At 45.6% G+C, this 19,370-nt stretch overlaps 1 pseudogene; it reads left to right on the plus strand.

Moving 5' to 3' along the window:
• The first annotated feature begins 274 nt into the window (after positions 1 to 274).
• Positions 275 to 18,858, plus strand: LOC136537038 (uncharacterized; annotated as a pseudogene).
• The last annotated feature ends 512 nt before the right edge of the window (positions 18,859 to 19,370 follow it).

The raw sequence follows: 19,370 nt of genomic DNA on the forward strand, positions 1-19,370 counted from the left end.
CATATTTCCTAATTAACTATTTCAGTTATTTCCATTTAATGTTTCAAGACATGTGAGTAGCTTCATGGATACCTAATAATCTTATTCAATGGAAACAACGTAGAACTTCCCTACTGAGACCACTCAAATGTTTATGCACATGGTAATTTTAAAAGCCTCCTAAAAATGGATGGAATATTGGAATTACTCTCTTTTTTGAAGGGATATATATTTATAATGCATTGTGTAACCATATTTGCAGTTCTGTTGAACGTTGGTCCTTTACAGCGGTAAGGGCAATACAGGTGAACCTATTGGCATTTTCTGAAGAATTTGATCTAGAGCATCAGGTAATCTCTAGATTGATTTAAAAAATAGTTTCTCCATGTGACCTTGTTTGTCTATGACTGTATAGATAGTACGTGGTGGCAAGCAAATGAGGTCCTATCAGGAATTGAGAGCACCAAAATGAATAATTAAGAGACAATAACTTCCTCAAAGTGCTAATAAATATGTTACAATTGTTCTGCACGTCATTGGGTTGTAGTGGACCTTCCTCCAGTACCAAGTTATGAACAAGTGGTTTGCATATGTGTTTCAGTTTCATGGGTCTCTATGTGTTAGTTTTCCCCTTTATCTTTTCTTTGCATTACCTGTTATATGCTACATAATGTAACGTAAGAGCAACGCCAATATGTGGAGACATCTAGGCTGTATATGTAACCCCTTTTATTAGGATGGCAAAAGAGAACAAAGTTGGAATTGGGTTTCAGTTTTATACAGTTTTACCTTTTGTACAAATTTGCAAGAACAAAGAACCGTACATATTTAAAATAATATTATCCCCATAACTCAGTATCTGATTATACTTCTTAACCTTAATGTATTCTGATCTTTGGTTGGGTTAATGATAGATATCGATCTTTCCCTTGACTGTACCGATAGTAATTGTACGTTACTTACAAGAATATTTTTTGGGCAGGTGTTTGCAAATTGATGGGAGTGTAAGAAGGCTTATGCCAATGTTATTCATGGGACCATATATTTTGCATAGTAGCCATCTACTGTTAAATACTCAGCTGCTGCCAATCTTAAAGTTTGAGAGCATAAATGTACCATTAGAATTGCACCTTCTGTCTGTCAGATAGAATTGTGCCATCCTACTTTTCCCAATCCAGACAATATAGGTGAGGTAATAAGTGAAGTGTAAGGCTATTGTCTCTTCTTTACACCATCAGGCACCGCTGGTATGCCCTTTGCCTACCGAATCACCACAAATCCATATGGACAGATTTGTAAAGTTTTGTTTCTGAAAATGTTAGATTTTGCAGAGCACTGAACCCTGATTGCCTCTTCTTTAGCCTCTGATACTACTCGAGTGGGTCTCATAGATTAACTTTTATTTTATTTTCTATCCCTCTGATGATACATAGTTCTTTATGTGTCGCACTCTGAAGCTTTCGTCGCCTTTCTCCTTCCTTCGTTATCTGCCTTTCCAGCGACGGTGTTTTTGGCCTGTTAAAATCCTTGGATTCCTTTTAGATGCGTGCTATACAAAGTGCAACAAAACTTGCTTCTGCAGCCTACCTGTAAAAAGAGTTTAAAAACTTATGCTGTATGAAGAGTCTAGAACTATTGTATGTATGCCTGACTTTTGCACATGCGGCAGGCAGCGCCCACTGTCTTTCGACGGTGGCCTTTCCGACCGTGAAGCAAAATTCTAAATAAGTGATATGTGATGATGACAGTAACTTTTGGCTTTTACTACATGACTGGTGTCTTGTACGCTGTCTAGTCTAAGACAATTGAATTCGAGCCAATTTAGTGGAGCAAGTGAGGGAGGGAATTATTATTATTTTATTTTATTTTTTGAGGGAGGGGGTTGGCGGGGTGCTGTTTTGCCGACCTCGGTCGGCCCCTAGGCGCCCCCCTTAACTGCCGCATGCCGATCCTGTTAAGGGCCGCTAAAATATATTTTCCATTGTAGATTAAGATTTCTTAGAGGCACTTATGATATGGTATTTTTCTCTCCCTTCAGCTACTCTATGAGCGTCTGTGCATTGAACAGGCCCTAAGGCCATGTACAGCGCAGATATGTTTGAATAGGCGCTTAAAAAAAGGAACTAAATTGTTTTTGACAAGCATCACAACCTACAATGGAATAAGTCAACTTTCGGTGCTAATCTAGGCTATAACTGTTGTTTTTCGGACTTAATCGAGCAGAGGCGCCGGCCGCTTAACTTGGCAGCGGACGCAAACTCAAGCACCCTGCCAGCCTCCACCGTGGCCCAAAAAAGCCAAAACCACATGCAAGCGCCCGCGCTGTACAGTGCTCTACTCCCACCTGCGTCCTCGACGCTTCGCCGGCACCTCGCACCGTGTAGCGTCCACCTCCCGGTTGCTCCCGAGGTCGTAGCCGCCGCCATGAAGGCCTCCACAGTCATCTCCCACCACCGCCAGGTGCTTGTCGACAGGTATCGTCTTCTTTCCGCGTTCGCTTCTTTCCCTTCTGGCATCCATGGGCGATCCGCATTGCAAAAACAGTGTAGTGTGCCAGGAGGCGGCAAACTACTACTCATTGATACTTCGCTTGATCCGAATTCGTGACCAAATCTAATCCATTTCTTAGCGAATCAATCATCCGTCTGCTTCGTTCTTCAGATCTGTTTTGTAGGTTGTGAGTTGTGACCGAGTGGTTGCTCTTTTTATTTTACATTTCTTTGATATTTTTTCTTTTACTTTTCCCTTTTCTTTTTCCTTCATTTTGATGTTTGTATTTGGATTAACCTATCCTAGGCTAAAGTGCAAGAAATATTCTGCTTCCCCTCATTGGTGCATCGAGTTAATAGCCCTATCCTCCACTTCTTGGCATCATGTGATTGCAGAAAATTGTGGGTAAAATACTTGAGTCCCGCTAGGAATTGAGCTTATTTTTGCCACTGAGGTGATGTTGGACAAGAATCAAGATGAACGTTGCTGAAAAGATGAGGTTGAAGGGTCAATGTAAAAAGAAAAGTAAGAAATAACTACTAAAAGTAGTCATGTGTCCTGCAGTAGCCTTCTCCTTAGAGCAAGTATAATAGTAGGCTGTAAGCCGACTAAATGCTAAGGTGGGGGAGAGAGGGGAGGAGAGAGAGGAGAAGCGGGCTGTAAGCTTACAGCCGGCTTGGGCACAAGAACCAAAAAAGTCTGTGAGAGAGACAAGTGGGTCATGTATTAACTGTAAAGAGCTAACTACTATATGAGTGGGCTAAGAGAAGGCTGCAAGGAAACCTTACAGCCAGCAAGCCGGCTGTATTATTAGTCCTTGCTCTAAACCTTGGACAAAAATAGTGTAACAAATGTAATAATGCTGAACAAGAGATATTAACTCGAAGTAATGAAAACATAAAATTTAAGCTTTTTTAAACATACAAAGTATGAACTAATATTCCAGTGTATGGTTTCCAGACATCTTATATATGAAATTAGAAACAAATTCTAATTATAGCTTGGATCTAATCTTTCACACTAAAAAATTTCCATACAAAACTATATAATTTGGGAACACCTAGGCCGGGTGTTAACGGCTAGTAAGACTAAACTGACATTGTCTAAGTGGTTCACACCCAATTTTCCCCAAACTGTATATCTTTGGTGCTGTTAGCAATGTATTGGACTGCTGCTCATTTAAATTTTGTTTCTACCTGCCCTGTTAATTGGTAATCTAACGTTGCAGTACCTATGTCAGTCAGATGACGCAACACTTCTCTGTCCGGAATGTCACCAATGCCGCCATGGCGAGGGCGGCCAGCCCGGTGGGCCTCCTGGTCCGCATGGAGGCGCTGGTCACAGTCAGCTGTGCCCTGCTTGCGATGCTCGTCTTCCTTGGCTCCGGCCGCCGCACCAGCCGCAGCGCTGCCTTCCGCTTCATTGTCTGGTTGGCGCTGATGCTGTGCTACCCGGCGGTGTCCTACACCATTGGGCTCATGCAGTCCCAGTTCCTTCCAAAACGACCTGGTCGTCGTGTGGGCCTGCTTCCTACTCGGCTGTGCCGACGGCATCTTTGCATCCAGCGTCGACGACTCCGACCAGCAGGCCCGCACCATGCTCAACCAGGCCACGCAAGTCATCTACGTGCTGCTTCTCCTCCTTTCATACATCAATTCTCTGGAGCTGCAGCTGATAATACTCCTGCTGCTGCACTGGGTTCTGAACGTCGCCAAGCTCGGGATGCGCCTATGGGACCGGCTCTCAGCTGGCCGGGAGCGTGTCCTCACCGCCAACAACTGGCTCATCTCCCAGCACACACTACGAGAGACGCGGTCTTTGTCGAGTGTCAAAACACGGGCACTCGACAAAGAGATAGTTTGCCGAGTGCCTCACTCGGCAAAGCCGGCACTCGGCAAAGGTCGTCTTTGCCGAGTGTCAAACACTCGGTAAAGAGTGACACTCGGCAAACGTCCTATTTGCCGACACTCGGCAAAGAACAACCCTCGGCAAAATACCTCTGGCGACGCCGGTGGCCCCTCTATCATCCTTTGCCGAGTGCTGGCCGTTAGCACTCGGCAAATGTGATGTTTTTGCCGAGTGCTGCAAGCCTGGCACTCGACAAAGAGGTTCCTTTGCTGAGTGCCAATTACGACACTCGGCAAAGTATTTTTTTTATTTTTGTTTTTAAATTTTTTCTGTGACATTTATACAGTACCTAGAAGCACATGTTCTAATTTAGAACTTTTCTATGATTTTTTGGTATATTTTTTTATTTTTTTATATTTACTTGAATTTTTCTCGAAAAAAGTAAATTTGAACTGCAGGTGTATGAAATATTAGAATTTAGCGATTCAAAAAATGGTATTCATGTTTTTGAGTGTATTTTCAGGCCGTGTGCAGGGACATTCGTGAAATTTCGAACATCTGTTTCACGAAACATGACCACCAACTTGTTAAAAAAGTGTTTTTTAATTATATAAAATGCAAACGAAGTCTGAAAATCACGAAACTTGTCGAGATGTCGTGTCATCGCATGTAGAGGTTGTGGTAAAAAATTTAGAAGTTTCTGAGCAAGTTGTGACGTACGATGTCTAAAACCCAGACATCTCCACATGTGATTTGTGATTTAGGACTTGCTCGGAAACTTGCTGGAGATGTCTGGGTTTTAGGCATTGTACGTCACAACTTGCTCGGAAACTTCTAAATTTTTTACCATAACCTCTACATGCGATGACACGACACCTCGACAAGTTTTGTGATTTTCGGACTTCGTTTGCATTTTATATAATTAAAAAACACTTTTTTAACAAGTTGGTGGTCATGTTTCGTGAAACAGATGTTCGAAATTTCACGAATGTCCCTGCACATGGCCTGAAAATACACTCAAAAACATAAATACCATTTTTGAATCGCTAAATTCTAATATTTCATGCACCTGCAGTTCAAATTTACTTTTTCGAGAAAAATTCAAGTAAACATAAAAAATTAAAAAAAATATACCAAAAAGTCATAGAAAAGTTCCAAATTGGAACATGTGCTACTAGGTACTGTATAAATGCCACAGAAAAAATTTGAAAACAAAAATAAAAAAAATAAAAATACTTTGCCGAGTGCCGCAATTGGCACTCGGCAAAGGAACCTCTTTTGTCGAGTGCTAGGCTTGCAGCACTCGGCAAAGATTTTTCAGAATTTTTTTTATTCTTTCCGATTAAAAGAACGCTGAATTTCTTTGCCGAGTGCCCGCATCTCGGCACTCGGCAAAGAGCCGACCCACTTAACCCTAGCGGGCCGGCCGCGGCCCGCTCCCACTCTCTCTCTCCCTCTCACTGCTGCGCGCGCCCGACCCTGCCCCGTCGCCACGCGACCACCGGCACCGCCCCGGCCCCGACCCGGCCCCGCTTCGCCGCCGCTCCGCCGCCGCAGCCAGCCGGCCCCGCCTCGGCCCCGACCTGGCCCCGCTCTGCCGCAGCTCCACAGCCGCAGCCAGCTAGCCCCACCCTGGCCCCGACCCGGCACCGCTCGGCCACCGCAGCCGGCCCCGCCTCAGCCCCGCTCGGCTGTCCCCCGCCCTTGACCCGCCGGAGTGGAGGAGCAGGGGAGCAGAGGAGAGAAGGGAGGTGGAGGAGAGGAGAAGGGAGAAGGAAGAAGGAGAAGAGAGGAGGAAGGAGAAGGGAGGAGGAGGAGCCTCGGCCGCCGGCCACGCCTCTCGCCGTTCGTCCCCGCCGTCGTCCCTGCCCCTCGCTAGAGACGAAGGTGACCCCGGCACCGCGTCACCCGACTCCACCACCACCCAAGGTATAAAGCCCTCACGGTTGTCGGCCTTCATGCCTTGTATGTCATTGACAACCTTCGTGCCGTATGTGGATGTGTGGGCCTTCGTGCCATACGTGGATGTGTGGGCCATCGTACCGTATATATGCTGTCGGCCATTGTGCCGGCTTTTTTCTTGTGGGTTTTGGAAACCTCCCCGTATAGGGGAGGTTCTACCGAAATTTTTAACTTATAGTATTATAATTCTTCTTTTGCAGAGCAGGACCCGTCGAAGGGGACCCGGAGTACATAGGCGACCCCGATCGTCTTCGTCGGCGCTGCGGTCCTACCTGCACAGCGTCGCTTCGCCACTGCCCCGCTAGCCTGACTCCACCGCCACCCTAGGTATGAATAACCTCTCTTCCTTATTGTTGTCGTAGATCGGTGTAACCTAGTTAGGCGTCTCCCGTTCGAAACAGATACGGTTGGAGGCATGCAGATCTTCGCATATCTAAGACCGTATCTGTTTCAGATTGTCCACTTTTTTGGACAGCCCACGGATGCATAGATGGGGTAGTTTTCATGGTCTGCTTCAATCTGAGACAGAGTTTTGGCACCACCTCCCTGTTGTTCTCTGGATACACACTCTCCCTTCCAGGACGTGTATCGGGAGAACAGCGGAGAGGTGCTGCCGAGATTCTATCTTGGATCAGAGTAGAGCATGTAAACTAACCTCATCTACACATTCATGGGTGGGATTAGGACCTATCCTCACCCATTAGACAGTAGGCACGTCGTTTAGATGCAATTGGTGGTTATATTACTCGCTCATGTATATGCTAGAGGATGGATAACCGTGAGTGGATGTACATGGGCCGTCCAAGTCAGGCTGAAATCACCCCTAAATGGATGGACAAGACCGAGGGTTTCTTGAACCAAGCATTTGGCAAGGCAGCTAATGGAGCGAGAGACACATTCTGTCCCTATAGCGAATGCGGAAACAGGAAAAGAAAAACAAGGAAGATCATGGGGGAACATCTTTGCAAGTATGGATTTACGCCAAACTATACCCGGTGGGTATTCTATGGTGAAGCCCATCGTACTAGAGAGGTGGTGGTGAGACCACGCTTGGAGGCATTTGATGCTGATGGCAGGGTAGCAGGATGGTTAGGTGACTTTCATGAAGCAACATTCGCTAAAAGACCTACGGAGGAGGAGGAGGAGGAGGAGGAGGAGCCAGAGCCAACCGAAAAAGCGTTCTACCAAATGTTGTCTTCGGCACAGAAGCTACTACACGAGAAGGCAACGGTTTGTCAACTGGATGCCATTAGACGCCTAATGGGGTTGAAGTCCCAGTACAACATGAGTCGAGCCTGCTTCGATGGTATGTTGGCAGTTATTGGTGGGCTGCTTCCGGAGGGTCATATTCTGCCAAGCAGCTTCTACGAGTCACAGAGACTCCTTCGTGCACTTAAGATGCCGTATGAGCAGATACATTGTTGTCCAAAGGGGTGTGTCCTATTTAGGAAAGATCACAAGGATGCAAAGTACTGTCCAAAGTGTAAATCCTCTAGGTATGTGGAGGTAGACAAAGGTGATGGCCAGAAGGAGCAACTTGAGATCCCCATGAAAGTCCTATGGCACCTTTCGATCATACCGAGGCTTCAACGGCTATTCATGACTGAGGAGTCCACGAAATAGATGACATGGCATAAGAATGGCATTCGATACAATCCTGATAAGATGGTACAGCCAGCTGATGGTGAAGCATGGAAAAACTTTAATCGCAAGCATCGTGACAAAGATCTTGAGGCCCGTAATGTACGTGTTGCACTGGCAACGGATGGGTTCAATCCTTATAGAATGATGTTGGCCCCATACACTTGTTGGCCCGTGTTCGCTATCCCCCTCAATCTCCCCCCTAGGGTCCTCCTTCAACGGCAAAACATATTCTTGATGTTGATAATTCCTAGACACCCGGGAAACAAAATGGGTGTGTACATGGAGCCTGTTTATGATGAATTGATCAGTGCTTGGAATGAAGGGGTATGGACTTACGACCGAGCTACAAAGAAAAACTTCAAAATGTATGTTTGGTACCAGTACTCCATGCATGACTTCCTGGCATATGGGATATTCAACGCCTGGTGTGTCCACGGGAAGTTCCCATGCCCGGTATGCAAGACAACACTAGAGTTCATTTGGTTGAAGAAGGGTGGCAAGTTTTCATCGTTCAATAAGCATCGACAGTTCCTCCCTCTTAACCATGCATTCAGACAAGACACCAAGAACTTCATGAAAGGTGTCAAGGTGACCGACCCTGAACCTCAGAAAATGACTGGTGCCCAGGTTCATGCTCAGATAGATGCTCTCGTGGTCAATCCACAGAAAGATAGTCGAAAGAAAGATAATCCAAAGAAAGATTGCTTTGTGGGATATGGTGTCGAACATATGTGGACTCATAAGTCAGGCTTGGAGAGGCTTCCCTATTTTGATGACCTTCTCCTTCCACGTAATATAGATGTAATGCACACTGAGAAGAATATCACCGAAGCACTTTGGGCAACACTCATGGACATTCCTGATAAGACAAAGGACAACCCTAAGGCCAGAGTGGGCCTAGAAACGTTATGCGATAGACCAAAGCTAGAGATGCTGCCTCCAAGAGACGACAAGCCATGGAAAAGGCCTATGGCCGATTACATCTTAGAAAAGAAGCACAAGACGGAAATGATACAATGGATGCAGACGTTAAAATTCCCGGATGGGTATGCAGCGAATCTGAGGAGGGGAGCGAACCCAGAGACTGGCTGAGTCTTAGGGATGAAGAGTCATGACTACCACATATGGATTGAGCGGCTTCTTCTATCGATGGTTCGAGGCTATGTCCCTGAGAATGTCTGGAAGGTGCTGGTAGAGTTGAGCTTTTTCTTCCGCCAGCTTTGTGCCAAAGAGGTATCTGTGAAAGTGGTTGATGAGTTGGAAAAAGCGGCACCTCTGTTGCTCTATAAGTTGGAGAAGATCTTTCCACCTGGCTTTTTCTTGTCGATGCATCATTTGATTTTGCACCTCCCGTCCAAGGCACGAATGAGAGGGCCGTGCAGAACCGTTGATGCTATCCAATCGAGAGATGTCTAAAGACTATTCGTAAGAAATGTGGAAACAAAGGCAGGATTGAGGCTTCCATTGCTGAGGCATTCATTCATGAGAAGGTGTCAAACTTCACAACAACATACTATAATGAGAACCTTCCTAGCGTGCATAATCCACCCGCTCGGTACAATGAGGACGAAAATGAATCGACCCTTAGCCTTTTCAAAGGGCCACATGGGAGAGCAAGTGGAGCGACCACAAAGACCTTGAGCTATGAAGAGTGGCGCAAGATCATGCTCTACGTGTTGACCAACCTTGACGAAGTGGAAACGTATCTGGGGTAAGTTCTCAATGAACTTGTTACATACTCCGTAACTTTTGTACATCCAACAACATTGTTCCTTGTCGATGCAGAGAATTTTTTGATGAATCCTGGCACCATTCAAGGCCACCTTCTAACCATGAACGAGAGACCCACGTCTTCAGGGTTGGTATATTGTGCACAAGGTATCACCACACGGTAGATTACCTCGCCCAAACCCTGATGATTACAACTTGAACCCAAACACGCATGACGGAGAGTTCTATCAACAAGAAGAGGGGCTACCAGGGATGCTTGAGATAGACTTAACCAGAGAGATCGAAATGGAAGTAGATGAGGAATGGGTTGTTGATGAGGACGCTGCAAATGAGGTGCATGATCCGAAGGACTTGGAAATGCTTGACGGACTACGACTAGGCAATGACAACGATGAAGATGAGGCTGTTGAGGATTTGGACAACCTTGATAGTGATGACGATATCTATCGTCCAGATAATCCTGATCATGAAGAATATTAGAAATACATGTAATACTATGTTATTTTGTAATTACATTTTCTTTATTTTGCATCTCTTACTAAGTACGTCTTGTTTATCTGTACTTACTGGTTTACTCTTTTTAATTGCAGGTGATGGGGCCCACTAGGAGGAGCTGCCCCTCGGTTTACGCCAACCGAAGGGACATGGCGGCAGCTGTAACACCCCAGGTGTTTGCCACCAGTTAAGCAATGGGTTTGAGCTAAAACATGGTATATTAAGTGATGATGAAGATGTCAAGGTCAAACCTATAGAAACGAGCCACAACCTAAACTTGGATATTGCACCTTTGCTCGCCTATAGACCCCTTTTCAAGATATATGTTTGGGTGATGTTATTGGAATATCTTCGTGTGTCTCACATGAATAACCATCTATATTGATCCATGGAAAAGTTTCGTGAAGTTTGGAATCAAGAAGTCACATGAAATGATGAGTTATGTCCTTGCTTGAATTAATTTATAAAGTGAATGAAATTCTCGATCGTCAACCAAATCTTGCAACCATACCCAAATGACTCTAGATGAACTCTACAACAAAAGTCATGAAAGGTTCATGTTGGGCAAATGCCAAGAAAATGCTCCAATGGATCAAAAAGGATAATTTAAGCTTCATCGTGATCCTACTTTGGTCAAAGTAGAACAGTAGGTTCTATACCAGTTTTGAGGTTGGACCTTAAATGAAAGTTGTAGTCCATATCATGTAGAACAAACTTTGTTTTTGGACTAAGAGCTAGATCATCTTGGAAGCAAGTCAAATCGAGGTCACAAGATCAAATTTGCTGCTGATTTCAGCACTTAGAAATATTCTAAGTCTAGAATTTCGCTAAGCAACGACGTTGGCAATCTGCGTTCTCCGAAATTCGTTAAGCAACTTGAGTTGGTCCAAAAATAAAAGTTGAAGGTTATATTATGGAGAAGAGCCTGCAAAAAGTTGCACTGAGTTTGACCAAGTTTTGACCTCTGAAGGTGAGTTCCCGTGACCGTTATCAACATGTTGACACTGTCATTTTGAGGATTAATTACCCGCTGTTACAGAGCTCAAATGATCAGGCACCTTAAATGAGAAACGTAGAGTAGGCCGAGGTGAGCAAACTTCATTTTTGGCCCACTGTCTGATTCGGCCCGGATGCGGCCCAAATCTGCTCCCACCTTGCCCACCGCGACACTCACCACGTGTTTGACGCTTTGCCGACGTGGTCGCCGTGCATGGACGCCACGCACCCCCGCCGCCGCCGCGTGCCCAGCCTTGCTATCGCACCCCTGTTGCTTCAACCGAACGCCTTAGCTGCCCCAATCCCCATTCTCCTCTCCACTCTCCCTCCCTGGCATTTTTCCTTCGCGCTCACGCACGCCAGAGCACGGTCGCCATGGGCACCGCCGCTGTGCTCGCCGCCACAGCCGTTCTCGCCACTCCTAGCTTTTTCACTCCCCACGAGCATCACCCTCAGCTTCGCCGCCATCTCCTTCACGCCGTGCTCGTGCTCGCCGTCGCAACCCGCCACCCTAGCCGTGGAAGCTCCGGCCACCGCCACCACAGCCGGCACCCACGCGTGGCCAAGCCGCCATGGGCCACCTTGGGCTAAGCCGAGCAGCCCCGCGGGTGCGCAAGGGCCCCCTGTTCCTCCCCCACTACTCGTCGCCATCAATTGCCGCCTCTCCGGTCGGATTCCGCGAGCCCCGACGACCTCCCTGTTCAAAATCCCGTCAGGGACCTCCTACAAAAATTCGACGAAAGTCAGGGTTCTAACTGCGAAGTCAGTGACTCAGATGAATAGTGCCATAAGGACTGGTTTGTAATTATTTTGCAGGAACTTTGGAAATTCATAGTAAATCGTAGAAAATTCGTAAAATAGTAAATGAGGACTTTTTGGAATCCTTGTGAAATTGTCTATGCAGTGGATCTATAATATGGAATGTTTTAGTTTAAATATTTTGCAGTAAAAATAGATTTGTGCAGTAAGGTTGTAATGCTAGTTGAATTTGTTATTTTTCATAACTGTAGATCTAGGGCTCCAAATGAAGTGAAATTTTTGTGGCATGCTACTCATGTGATAGTTGATGTGTGGTAAAAATTTCATGAGTATTGGATGAAGTATGAGTGAGTTATTGGTTTATCTTGCTCTCACATGAATTCTTGCTTTAGCAACTTGTCTTTTTCATAGAGGTTGCTATACATATCCAAATGGAGTGAAATTTGTACAGTAGACTATTGAGAGGATATGTGAGCCACTGTAATTTTTGTAGAAGTTATTGTGCACTTTTGGTATATGTTCATTAAGTCACCTTGTTATCTAAAATAAATTAAGAAATGCATTAAAAGAATTTATTTGGTCATGGACACTAGGTTTTCTGGTGTTCTTTAGTCATGTGTGAAATGTTGGTAAAGTTGGTTTTGCCCAATTATGTATTTGCAACATAAGTTAATAATTATTTTCTTGCCGATGTGGTTTATGGACAGATCTGGGAACTTAGCAAAGTTCTTCATGATAATGTGCTTTGTTGTGAAACTTGTTTATACAAAAGTTGTAGATAATTCATGTATCTAGCTTCTATTAAAATTTGGTGTCATTTGGCCAAGTAGTTTAAGAGTTACAGCTGTTTAAAGTTGGGTTTCAGAAATGGCTGTTTTCTGTCAATTGTGGACCAGTTTCTGTAAATAGATATATTTGACTTAGTTAACTTGAGAATCATGCTAAGATGATTAAAGATGAATTGTAGAAAATTTCATAAGCTTTCCATAATGTCTTCTTGCAAGTCATTTGGATTTGTGTTACTCTAGTTATAGCTAAATCCTGTAGCTGCTGTTTGCATGTCCAGAAATTGGCAGGTTCCAATTATAGTGTTTGCTTGTATATTGTTAAGTGTGACTTATGCCTTGAATGATGACTGAGTTAGAGCACTTGAGATCTTGGAAAACTTGTGTCATGATTGGTGTTGTCGTCTTCTTTGCCATCTTAGCATGATAGATTGTGTGATGTTTAAGTTAAGCATCGCAAAGTACTTAAGTGTGTTAGTGTAAACTATGCTTGTCTTGCTTGCTATTTTGTGATGTGTCTCATGGTACTATTCTTCATATTTATGCACTTGCATATTGCATCTCATCTAGGTACGCTAGATGAACCACGTGAAGGACGTGATGTTGGAGCCAAACCCGAAGACGGTGTTTGATGGATCTGTCCCGAAGATGGAAGGACTAAGCGAGTGCTAGGATCTGAGATGTCACCAGGATGGTGCAAGCTAACTGAACTGGCTTGTGTCGGATCCCAGGCAAGCCCCGGAGCATTATAAGTCTCCTAATTTATAAAAGCAATTCTTTCTATATATGAGTTATATATTGTTGCATTAAGTTGTAGGAGTTGATTGAAACCGTTGATGCATTTATTACTATCATTGCCTACCTTATTACCTTTTTACCCTATTAGGTCAGGATCGAATAACTGCTTAGCCTTGCTTAGACCGGTAGCGATCGGTGATATCTGGTCACCTACATTTATAGGTGGTTACTGGAAGAATTTAGCTATAGAAAGAATGATATCATGGAATTAACCATGTGTGATGGATAATTGGAGACCGGACGGAAAAAATTGGAGGCAACCAGACAGGGTTCTGGGGTGCTGTTAGTTTCCGTATGTGTCGATTAAGGACCGACCGTTGTTGGGCCTCGAGTCATGTTGAACGCATGCCTTACATTTAGCTGGCCGGATAAAGTATCTTTCGACCGCGAAGCTGGGAGATTTTTCGGGCCGAGTAGATTGCCCGCAGCGCACTGTGCCGGAGCAGGTGTGGTAGGACATGGGGGCGAGATGATAAGACCAAAGTGCAGTCGGTCGGCCCCCGGGTACATGTGGTTCCTAGCAAACTCGAGATTCCTGGAAAGTTGACTCGGTGATCAATATCTCACTTTAGCGGGTGAGTGAGGTTTGTGTAAGGAATAAATCACCAGCTGGTTAGGAATCGATTCGAATCGCCATCGCTCCTGGATAGTGAGCACTTGACTCGAGTTACTGCATCATAGTAATTATTATGGAACAATGATGGTTATCTGGATGGTATGGGATATGCTAAATCTAAATTGGTAACTGGATGTTATTGGTTAATCAAGTGATTGCTATAGTACAGGTGCTTACCTAGATGGATAGGCCATAATAAAGATGATGCAAAGTACTTAAAATGGTTTCTTCATGATAGCTTATGCTTTTCGCAAACAAGTCAGCTAGCCCACTAAAGAAAGCCTTGCATGATCCTTGGTGTCATTTGTTTTGGTTTCCGACGGGTAAGTCTGGCTGAGTACATTCGAGTACTCAGGGTTTATCCCACCTTGTTGCAGGTGATGTTCTCGACCTGTTGATGATGGTGGCTAAACACCGGTGGGCTCGATGATTCTATATTTACTTCTCATCAATATGCTTTTGTCGGATGATGTCACTAAGCTGGCAATATATTTGGAACTTATATTAATATAATCATTTGAAAGCTATGTTGTTTCCACTAAGCAGTTTTGAAACCCCAAACTTGTACTATTATTTGTTAACCCCTTTGTAATATTATTTCCGCTGCAACCCGATGTATGTGATGTGTATTTGCTTAATCACGCGATCTTGGTTGTGATGTTGATTTACCGAGGTCTTTCGAGACACTCGGCGGACTACCGGGTTTATATGAGTGAAAGTATGGGTGTGTCAACGTGTTAGCGGGGACAACCGTACTTGATCTTGTATAAATTGGGCGGTTCTGTCACAGCAGCTAAGGAGGCGGAGGCGTCAGAGAGGCCGAGGAGGCCGAGAGGCAGGCCTAGGTGGGAGCCATTGACTGACCACGGGCGCAGCTCCTCACGCGACCCTGTGCACGACGATGACCTTCAGCACACGGTGGACGGGGATGGGGGTCCATTGATGGAGGATGAGGAGGCGGTTCTAGCGATGGAGGACGAGGAGGCGGCGACAGTAGGGGGTTCCACTTCCTCTGGTACGTCAAAGCCCTACCAGCGAGGTCCCGCAAAGCTCCCGAAGCGACCAATACCTGTTGAGAGGCGCCCACTAATTGCACCCGAGGGCGATAAGTAAGTAACTTCATATGTTCTTCATTTGATATGTTGAAAAATCATAATAACAACTAATAACTATTATGGACCACTAGTGCAGGAACTAGGTGCTTGTGGACTAGGCGGCCCCGGAACGCAATGTGAATGGCATCCTGGGACTTCTGTGCAAGGAACACTTCCCTGGCCTGGTTAGGAAAGGAGATCAGGATTGGGAGCCGGCCTGGACGTTCGACCACTATGCCCTTGTGTAGGATGCTCCAGATCATAATGGCATCCACTATAGAAACAAGGCAGATCGGGTGATTAGGGAGTTATGGGTAAGTCTTTCTTGCACTACATTCCTCAATTCCTCACATTCATTGGACATTCTTGAAATAAAATAATGGATACCTCGTGTCTTTATGCAGGACTTCTTCATAATCCAGGAGGGACAGGAGGAAAGTGCATATCAGGTGGCTTACGCTTCCTGTAAAAGGCGTGTCACAGACTTGCACTACGAGTCCTACATCTAGGCCCACATAGACTACAACGCCAAGTTCCTACTCAGGCGTGTCAACAAAGAGGAGGCAAGACGGATGACGCTGACAAGGGAGCGGTACATACAGGTAAATACAAAACATGAATATTCATTTCTTTTGAGATTAAATATGCCTAATTTGATCTTCTGATATGTCGTCTACTTGATGTCCTATAGGCGATTCCAAGCTGGTGCGCCACCCACCCCGATTGCTGGGAATATATTGTGGACACCTGGTTGGACGGGGACTGGTAGAAGAAGCATGAGGAGGCCCACGACAAGCGTTTGTAGATGCCAGGTGTACCTCACCATCAGGGCAGCCACAGCCTCAGTAAATATGCAAAGGCATATGTAAGTCTCCGCCATTGCTCTAATCTAGCCGCGCTCAATTCTACATCATTTCTAACCACATGTTGTTGTCTTTCTCATAGTCGGATGCACACGGTGGCCAGCCAGTTGGTCAACTCAAGGCATATGCTCTGGCTCACATGGGCAAGGCGACGGCCGACATCGAGTACGACCTAGATGCCCTGGTTCAGGCATACACCAACTCCAGCGTCCACACCCGCCTCTCTTTGTACACGGAGGCGGCAAGGTCAGTCTATGGGCCAGGCTACGATCCGAGAACCGAGGAGCGCCTTGATCCTTAGCTCGTGATGAGGGTGGGGCAAGGCAAGAAGCATGTGCGGTTCTAGATTGGTGACGGCGTCCTCGACATGGCCTCTACTCCTCTCCACCAGCTCTAAGCATCGAGCACGAGCTCAAGCGTGCCCATACGCCAATGGCCGACCGCAGTGTCGGCACTCCAAGTAAGCATTTCTGTTTCATTCGTTGTTCTTTGACTTTTACATACCTTACCTATGCATTATTGAAACATTGGGGTCAAATGCTGCAGGCTCAGGTGCAAGAACTGCAGGCCGAGCGGGAGGTCGAGCGGCAAAGGCTACATGCTTTGGAGGCCCAGCGGGAGCAAGATCAGCGGTAGATGGCTAAGATGATCAAGTTCATGCAGCAAATTGGCCAGCAATAAGGTTGGGTGATCCCACAGACACTGCTTGCTCTAGATCCACCTCCACAACGTCCTAATTCTACCCCGGTGAGTATAAGTACGAAGTTTTACTTTCTATGCTGAAACTTAGAGAAATCTAGTGAAACCTAGAGAAACCTAGTGGTGGTGGTGGTGGTGGTGTGGTGGTCATGGTGGTGTGGTGGTCATGGTGGTGGTGGTGGTGTGGTGTTGGCGGTGGTGGTCACGGTGTTGTTGTGCTCATGGTGGTGGTGGTGGTGTGGTGGTGGTGGTGGTCATGATGGTGATGTGGTTATGGTGGTGTGGTGGTAGTGGTGGTGGTGAAGTGTTGGTGGTGAAGTGTTGGTGATGGTGGTGGTGGTGGTAGTGGCGGATATTTATCTTGCATATTTATCTATTCTCTTGTCGCTCACGTGCAATCTCTTCTATTTTGTGCAGCATCAATCGGGGGTGACGTCGAACCACCTCGGAGGGTCGTCGGGATCGCACTTTGGGCCATCCCAACCCGGACCGTCGCCGTGAGCTTCAAATGGCAGCCGTTGTGATATAATGCACTTGTGAACTTTGTGAACTATACTTGTGTGTTTGGACTTTGGACTTGGAAGTCGAGATTGTGATACTTGTATGCTATGTTTGTGTTTGTGGTGGATTGTGATATACATTTGTATATATTTATGTGATATATAGTTGTGTTATATATATATATATATATATATATATATATATATATATATATATATATATATATATATCTTGTTTGCAACGATGGAAGACTAAAAACCAAAATTTTTTTGAATTTTTTTACTTCTTTGCCGAGTGTTACGACCATGACACTCGGCAAAGCTGGAAATCTGAGACACTAAGCTTCCCAGCTTTGCCGAGTGCCTGCCTACAGCACTCGGCAAAGAAAATTCAAAAACAAAAGAAAACAAGCTTTACCGAGTGCCAGATTCAGGCACTCGGCAAAGCATTTTTAAAAAAAAAATAAAAAACACATTTCTTTGCCGAGTGCAAACGCGTGTCACTCGGCAAAGAGGCCGTCACTGTGACCTGGCCATCACGGCAGCTTTTCTTTGCCGAATGCCGTCGTGGCACTCGGGAAATCCTTTGCCGAGTGCACAACATGCGGCACTCGGCAAAGAAGCTTTTGCCGTGAAGAGATATGCCGACAGCTCTTTGCCGAGTGCAGCACTCGGTAAAGACTTTGTCGAGTACAGAGGCTTCTTTACCGAGTGTAATTGCACTTGACAAAGCACGCGTATGCTGCAGTGACATGAGGCACGAGGATGTGAGAAGCATCTGGGATTTCGATCCTGCCACCATGAAGGGATACAAGTACGTGGTCATCGGCGAGAAGGACGTGGAGGACGGCTGCGCAGAGTACACGCCTGCAGATGACCTCATCACGGTGGATAGAGTCTGGCAACACGAGGGGAATGGGAACCTGCTAAGCAAGGACAGCACTTTCTCACGCACGCTCAAGGATCGGTGCCTTTCCTTTGCACTGTTCAAGCTGCTCCGGCGACGCCTCAGCGGGAACCCACTCCAGGAGTGTGATGACATCAGGACACTGGTCTTTGTCCGAAGGGGCCTCGCCGGCGGGGATTCAAGCGAAGATTATGAGAGGATGTACCGGGTGATCGAAGTGGAGCTGGGTTTTCTCTTCGACTTCTTCTACGCACGGTACCCATCGCCAAAGCAGTCTCTGATCCCAGAAACAGTCACCTTTGTGGCGGCCGTGGCGCTGAGCCTGTCCACTCTCTTGTCCCCGGCATTGCTGCGCTACCATAACTCCCAGGCGGGCAACAGGAGCTTGGTCACAACAGGCATCGACATCTGGCTGACAGGATTTGTGATAGCCTTGTTCGTGATCCTGCAGCTATTTCAGTACTTGTCACTGATTTTGTCTGACTGGCACAAAGTGAAGATGTTATGCCGGTACCTACGCAAACCTTCGTGGCAAGGGCACCCCATTTTGGAGAGGCTTCTGTGGCTCATGTTCCGTGCGACGCTGACAACAAGTTACTGGAGCAACTCATTGGGGGCAGTACTCCCTCTTACATGCCTGTCTTGAGAATGAACGCTCCTGCCTCGCACACATGCCGCTGCACACAATTTAGATGCATGTGTGCGAAGCGAACGGGGCCATTGTTAGATGCATGTAAAATTTAGATGTTGCATTTGGGTACAAGGCGAGAATGCAACATTTATTAATTGGCCCCAGCTAATTTCTTGGTTTACCTGGAAACCTATATTTTTTATGATAAATATATAAACAAAATAAAATACCCTTTATTTGATATACTACCTCTGTTCATAAACATAAGGACTTCTGCCTAGGCTGGTCTTATCGTGTAAAAGAATGTTGTTATAGCTAGTTGTATATCTATAAAAATTTGTATAAAAGAAGAATAGAAAATCGTGCAGTGATTTGCTAAACAGATAAGGGAGCGACTCTGGATGTGTAAATGATACAGAAAGATTCTTCTTCAGGTATGGCTTGAAGTAGTTAGTAGAACAGTCCAAGTTCTACTGTTCAATTTTGAACAAGGGGCACCGTATGTGTATCTCCCTCTGAGAAGAGCCATAGAAATGAATTCAGATTAGAGTCCCCTTTTCTTAGTACGAACCC

The sequence above is a fragment of the Miscanthus floridulus genome, chromosome 2 (assembly GCF_019320115.1).
Source record: "Miscanthus floridulus cultivar M001 chromosome 2, ASM1932011v1, whole genome shotgun sequence".
NCBI lineage: Eukaryota > Viridiplantae > Streptophyta > Magnoliopsida > Poales > Poaceae > Miscanthus > Miscanthus floridulus.